Raw genomic sequence first — 7,756 nt, forward strand, 5'->3', positions numbered from 1 at the left:
GACCCTGTTGAAAACTGGAAAGGCCTCTGTGTTCCTCCAAAAAAGCGACTGTCCTACCTGACCCCTTGCTCTGGTTGCATGCAGACATAAACCTGAAAAGAAAAAAGACAAAAATTAATGTCTTGAAAAATGGCAACTACCAGGCTAAAAAGCCCATCTTGGTTGACAAAATGCTTGTAAGTGTAAATAATACCTGTGCCTTTGATTCCTTTTGCCAGTGCCTTTGCTCTGCATTCTGTGACAGTGGATCATTCTGTCATTATCTCGACAAAGAGCACTCGAAAACTGAAATGTTGGATTTGGTAAAGACCATAGTCACAAAAGGAGTTGGAAAAGATGCTTACGCAAAGAGGGCAAAAATGCTATTGGATACATTTCAGTGTGTTCACCTAAAATCAGGTGTGAGGCAGGTCAATGCAGATTGCAATGTTGCTAACATTATCACATCAACAATGAAACAAGTGCAACACTTATAGCTGAGTGCTCTTCTCCATACTGCAGCCGAAATACAAAATCTTCAAGGACCATCTACCTCCTACCAGTCAACGTAGATATTCTACAAACTGGTGGACTGAAAAGCCTCCAAGCAGCACTGGAAGATGGGCTACACCTCAACAGGTCCAAGTGTCTGAAGCCACTGAAATCACCCCAAGAGTGTCCAGATAGCTGGAAAATTAAGGATGATCCATCAATGAAATTCCTCTGCAATGGCTCTGTCACACACAGATGCATACCTGGACAACTACTGTGTATTGAAACAAGTGTGGATACTAACCATCCACTGTCTGAAATCCCTGTCGACATGGAGCTGGACAATCAGTTGTTCACTTTGCGAGGGGTTGTTGCATTCATTCCAGGACCAACAAGGGAATCTCTTGGACATTACGTGGCTTACTGCCGAAGAAACTCTTTTGCCTGGGAGAAATATGATGACCTGTGTGACCATGTAACAACAGTCTCAGCCAAAACCAAAATACAACCCCATGTCATGTTGTTCACAAAGTAGGACTATAACCTTTGATTAATGCATTTCTTGGACTGGTCTCTGCAGAAATTAGTTCATAATCAATAAGAGAATGGTCTATATTGTTTTTCTATTGTTGTTAATCTACATTATCTCTATTCACTTTATGCCTGTTTTAACAGTTCCATGATTTTTTGAACAGAAGTTCTATTTTTCTTTAGTAAATGTTCTGTTATGTTATTTGTACCCTTATCTATTCATTTTAACACTTCTCTTACATTAATTCAAAACATTTTTGTAGTTCTCTTATTTTATGGTTCTTTAAAAAAATATTTGTAAATTCTCCACAGAAATTGCTCTGTTATTTTTACATTCATTTGTTTGGATATGTTGTCTGTTCAGCTGAGAGAGAATGAGAGAGAGAGAGAAAAACTTTAACCAGGTGGTTTGCTGGTATTAAATGAATACTTCACCCAACAATTAATAAAATCTCTATGACTTTCTTTATTTAGTATGAAATGACAGAATCCTAAACTGGTCAAAGCCGGGAAGACGTAAAACCAGCTAAGAACAGCAAACTAACAAGTAACAGTCCTAGATTATTTGCTTTAAAAACATTTTAAACAAACAGAAACACTGCTCACCTGTCCTTGGTTCACTTCCTCCTTCAGAGAAAGATAAAATGCTCAGATTATTTTTTATCATCTGCATTATAGGCCTAGATAAGGCCAAGGCCAAGATAATAGTCTACACATTTAAAACAAACTACAGTAGCCTAAACTTCCATCTGATAAATTAAGCTCGATTGGAATAAAAAACCTAATAATATAACAAAGGAGATTAAGCGACGGACAAGAACACAAACAAACGAAAGGCGTGCGCAATGTTCCGACATGCTACAAAGTTTTCAAAAAGCAACGTGCATTTTTAAACAAGTGATACGCGTCAATCAATCACATACTGTTTTTTTAATCTTGAGCTTGATGAAGTCACTGGCAATAAAACATTTCCTTATCTAAAGAAGAAAAGACAATGACAGAAGCGGCCATGTGCGAGCACAAACGCACCAGACAGGTTTGTAAACGAGATGGATGGAGAGCGCGGCTTGCTTGCGTGACGTCACTACTCCTCCAAAGATTTTGTGATGTCTGAAGAATGGAATAATTTATGATGGTTCTTTCTACGGCACAAATCGAGCACAAACAAAAGGCACCGTTTTGGGGCGATTTAGATGAGGTGGGGTGGAGAGTGACGTCACTGTCCCGAATTATATTTGTTATTTCTAAAGGAGGGGATATAGATACAGTGTTAATTTTAATAGCACAAAACAGCACAAACCGAGCACAAACGAACGACACAGTTGTTGTGCGATTTAAAAGAAATGGGGTGGAGAGTGACGTCACAGCTCCCGAATTAAATTTGCTATATCTGCGAAAGGAAAATAGATAAAATGTTTGTTTTAACGGCACAAAACAACACAAACCGAGCACAAACGAATGACACCAGTTTGGAGCGATTTGAACGACATGGGGTGGAGAGTGACGTCACAGCTCCCAAATTAAATTAGCTATATCTGCGAAAGGCAAATAGATACAATGTTAATTTTAACGGCACAAATCAGCACACACAAACCAATGGCATAGTTTTGGAGATTATTTCGTTTTATGGGGTGCCAACTTCACGGAGGTCAGATTGCCTCAGTTCCCATTCAGTTTCATTGTATGGAGAAAAATAAAAATGCAATGAAAGTGAATGGTGACTGACCCTTACATTCTGCCTAATAACTCTTATTTGTTATTTGTTTTTGAAGAAACAAAAGTCACATGGGGTTTGGAACAATATACAGTTGAAGACAGAAGTTTACATACACTTAGGTTGAAGTCATTAAAACATTAGAAAAAAGATTTAATATTAGCAAACAATAGTTTTGGCAAAAAAAAAAAAAACTTTAACTGTTGGCTGTTTGAACTTTCCCTTTATAGCACTTAATAACTGAATACTAGTTGTAGTCTAGCTGGTAGACTATTCTATTTCATTGCTCAATAGTTGAAGCAAAATTAATGCCAATTATTGTCTTACTAGTTTTACTATCACAGATCTAAAATTTGAGGATGTCTCTGTACAATCTTGAATTTCTCAATAATGTTCTTAATGTAAGTCTAGAGACTCCTGGTTTTTAAATAATCAATTTTCTTCAGCCGTTATCTCAGTTGATTAGCTTCACATGACATGAGCATCTAAACTCTGGAAAATATTCTCCATAAAAAGACTGTTTAAATCTGGGACAACAGTCTATAAACCAGAGGAAATGGGCACCAATCCAACTGCCATCAATGTGGATCTGACATAACTCCCCTAAGAGCAACACAGTCCTGTCCACCTATGGACTGCATTCACAGTAGGACCTAGACAATGTCAGCTCATTTTAGAGGGCATTTTTTTCAGGCCTCCCTTTCTAGACATCTAATCAGTTGTCATTAGCCCCTTGATGGGCGTCTTCGTCCAGGCTCTTTCCTCTCTCTCAGGCCCTCACAAACACCTGCTGTGCTGCTCCGAGTGTCCACGGTTCAAATCAATATCAGCCATTCACATAAATCACAAGTTTTTGTGGAGGAAGTGCAGCAAATAAGCTGAAAGTTCAGATATCGACAGCTCTTTTTGAAATCTTCGGCACGCTGGACACCAGCAGGAAGCTGGGAATGCAGAACAGCCTCTCGCCTGACCTTAAATTAGTTCAAGGCATGTAGTTCCGGCATGGGTGGATTGTCCAGATTTAGTTTGAGAGTGTTCTGATAGGGCTCACTGGGCCAGAAAGAGACAGAATGGATTGATGAAAAATTAATGATCAGAGGAGAAGAACTGACTTGCAGCCAGATCACTTTCAGCAAATCCCTCTAGGTGAATAGACCTTGTGAGAAAGGATGTATTTTCCTGATGTGGTTGGAGGCAAAGACTGCTTTTGCAGGTCCTCACTACAGTAATACCATGTATGTCATATTTTTCCCGTGATAGTGCGGATAACACAGAGCATATAAATAAATAAAATGCGTTTGTGTGTATGGGTAGCTGATGGATATTGTGTCCATGGATTTCTTTTTTTTAATCAACATCAATATTTTTGGCATTGTGCATAGTTACTCGTTAATTTGATATTTAGCACTTTATTTTACAGGACTGCTCTAAATTTACCTACTATAAAATTACAACAACAATAGTAATTACTAGGTAATAACATTAAACCTAACCCTAACCTTAACCCATATTATGTGCATGTGTTTACCTAATATTACTCCTCTTTCTTGGGGAAGTACATTGAAAATATACTGAAAGTACACGTACAGCAAAATAAGGTGCAACCTAATAATCCCTGCCCTACTCTAGTTGTTCATTTTAGCCACAGTAGAGTTGAATAAATAAATAAATAAAATGTACATCTACATTTTTCTTCTCATTCTTCAATCATATTATTACTGTAATACACTGAAACAGTGTCATGAGAGAAAAATAAAATATTTTCTATCCTCAGCCTCAAGGGAGTCTTAATGCATAGACTGTTAGATGCACAATCTTGAATGTCTTAGTTGACACTGTGAATTGTCTCTTGTTTCATTTTCCTTGACTTCCATTTTGGTGTCATACATTCAGCCAAACAACTAAGGCAGCGCAAAATTGGCATACACGTTCTTGATTTGAGTGGCTTTGAAAAAGACTGTCATGCATTGTTGAGCTTGTATATAATCTTTGTGCCATAGCTGGTTTGCACAACTGCACGTGATGAAAAAGTCTTTCAAGGTAATCGACATGACGTAACGACAAGGTAGGCCTTACACTTGTGCATTTACTAGACCATCTCATTCCAGTGCTGAATGCTTAGTAGTAGCCTAGCCCACAGCCTCAAAATGACTGGTCCTGGAAGGTCACAGCCAAACTAGGCTGCAGCCTTTCGATTGAGAAGCACCTTTCATCTCTAGACTTAACTACTACAATGCTGTTTTAGCTGGCCTACCAGCATTCTTTGCAATCAAACTTTGGCAGATGATCCAGAACACTGCTATTTATTTGGTCTTCAGTGAGATCACGAATGTTACACCTCTCTTTGTCTCGCTTCATGTCTAAAGACACCTTGTCCATTAAGGCACTTCTAAAGAAGAAGAAGAAGAAGAAGAAGAAGAAGAAATGGGTTGGGCACCACTGTATTACTGTAATTTCTGCTACACCAGTGTCACCAAACAGAACTGAAAAAATCCCAAAGATTTGGTTTCCAAAGACTACTCTCATCTTCCCTTGGTCACACAAACACATTGTCCTACCTCAAATTTGCACTGTTAGTTGAGCAAATGTTGCTGTGTTGGGTTGGATGTTCTGTGTTTCACCATAGAACAACAGTGTTTACACTTTTTGGGGAAATCAACAAACAAATGGCTTTCTTCGGATAAATGTATCTGTTAAATTAATAAATGTAAAACATAGATGTTAAAAAGAAAAAGAAAAGAAAAGAAAACAGCATTTTTAGTGGTTGTTTCATTTTAAGGCAGTGGCGATTCTGGTTTACTTGGTGCCCTAGGCGAGATCCGACGTGATGCCCCCCTTAATATAAAAAACAACAACATGAGAGACAGATCAATATTTAAGTCCTTTTTACACTCTAAATCTCCACACATCTGAAAGGTACCCTGTCGTACCATCCTAGAGAGCATTGCCGCCCTAGGCAGCGGCCTATATTGCCTATTCCAGGAACTGTTACTGGTTTAAGGAACAGAAAAAAAAGAAAGAAAAGAAAAGAGAATATTGGATTTGCACATGGATCTTCATTATTTTCAGGTTTAAGGTCATGGCAGGTATTGGGCACACTATTGCAGACATTACAAAAGCCTAAAGTCTTGCTTCATTAGTTGGTATAATTGGGGGTATTGAATTTCTACATATTCAGCATAGTTTCTCTGGGGAATAAAAGAGAAAGTCTCTCTATTTGTTCTACTGGTTTGTTTTACCAAGAAAGAACAAGTTCGCTCTCATCACCTGTGTATGTCTGTGCATTTTATAAAATACCAGGATTGATGGAGCATAGAGACCCAATTACACCCCATTAAAACAAATGAATAATCAGCCAAAATGAAAGATAATTAGTGAAAATAATGAATTTGTGAAATAACCGAGATGGAAGATCTCTTCCTTCCTTTCTGTTTTGAGTGATCTTAATTTAGATTTTGATCCTTATTCTGAATAATACATTATAATTATATTTTTTTTAAAACACCATATATGTATATACACATATATATGTATATATTAGTATGTGATCTCCGACAATTGGAATATCTGGTGTAGCTCTTTTGCACTACAGACTGTCTGAGGGGGTTCATGTTGACTATTAATTTACAGTCAATTTAATTGTGATTGATTGGAAGATGAATAGCAGCCTGGTTTGAGAGACAAAACAGAGGTGAAGTGTTCTCCGCTATCCCCTGTAAATTTTGTGGAGGTGTGGATGTATTTTCTGGAACGGAATGCCCTTGCTGCCCTTGTCCTTTAAGCACAGATGAGAGAGAGTGTGTAACCATGTCTGTACACAATGAGAAGCTTCTGCAGGAAAGAACCAGTTAAATGAAGGTAGTTCTGAGGCAATCACACCAAGGTCACAAGGATGCAGAGCAAACTGCTTCTGGCACCAACTTCTGTCTCATGCGAAAGACGGCTTGTCTGCCGCTTTGTGCGATTTGACCACCATGGTTGGTGGAATGTGGAAATGTTGTCAGTATCAAGTTCGTTTTAGGAAGAAAACGAACATCAGACAAAAGCTAAAGTCAATCAAATGTATCAGTATAAATTAACTGCCTTTGTGTTTATTATTATGAGAAATTTGTACCCTTCTGATATTTAATCTTTTGTGCATTGAATATTAGTTTTGTTTATATGTATCTGTGTGTGTTTGTGTTGTTTGAGAGAGAGGACAAATAGCACCATGAGCCTGAGTGGCATTTACTTTGAATTTGTCTCCCAATCTTAATGTGCTGTCTACCTAGGCAGCATTTTTATGGCATTATGGCAGTATATTTATTCATTAATCATTTATATTGCAATATATATTTTTATATAGGTTGTCTCAAATTGTAAGCAGCAGATTATGTTGCCGCTCAGGATATCTTTGGCCAAAATTTGAGGCAACAGTCTTTGTGATTAAGTTATGCCACAATGTTTTCTCATCTAAAAAAAAAAACTCATCCAACAAGGTAAATTCAATGGAGATTTAGTTAACTATTAATTCAAAATTGTTTAGAATAATGTCAAGACACCACTGATGTAAAATTTTGAAGTAATTCTTGATATCTTAAATAGTGTTGCCATGGCAACTTGTAAATGTTATTATACTTTTCTTTGTATATCCACATGTTTCTGAGGCACTTGTCTTGCTTAAAATGTCATGACATTTGACACATACATCAGAGTTGTTTGTTATTAGTCCTGGGCAAAATGGGTGTGGGTTGGGGGGCTCTGTAGTGCCACCATTTGACTGAAGTGGTGGGGTCAGTTTCACCTACAATCACCAAACTTTGTACATACTGTATATTGTTCTCCTCAAGCCAGACAACTTTCAAATTAACAGTCATTAGCTCCGCCCAACAGGAAGTCGCCCATTTTTGATTGAATTTGGAGTTTATTTTATTTTTTCAAAAATTGCAGGCCCTGAACTTTTTAATACTCCTCCTAGGGGATTCATGTGACTGTCACCAAATTTAGGCAACATTATACCAAGATATGGAAAATGCTAAATTGCAAATGGAATTTTGATAT

General features: G+C 37.6%; 1 long non-coding RNA gene across 1 annotated transcript; it reads right to left on the reverse strand.

The window, feature by feature from the left end:
- Nucleotides 1-564: 564 nt before the first annotated feature.
- Nucleotides 565-2,023, reverse strand: LOC127623798 (uncharacterized). The gene is made up of 4 exons (XR_007968096.1): nucleotides 1,926-2,023; nucleotides 1,609-1,629; nucleotides 776-934; nucleotides 565-666 (listed from the first exon to the last, which is right to left on the reverse strand). It is a non-coding gene; the product is annotated as an uncharacterized LOC127623798 (long non-coding RNA).
- Between the last annotated feature and the right edge of the window lie 5,733 nt (nucleotides 2,024-7,756).

Source organism: Xyrauchen texanus, chromosome 30 (assembly GCF_025860055.1).
Source record: "Xyrauchen texanus isolate HMW12.3.18 chromosome 30, RBS_HiC_50CHRs, whole genome shotgun sequence".
Lineage (NCBI taxonomy): Eukaryota > Metazoa > Chordata > Actinopteri > Cypriniformes > Catostomidae > Xyrauchen > Xyrauchen texanus.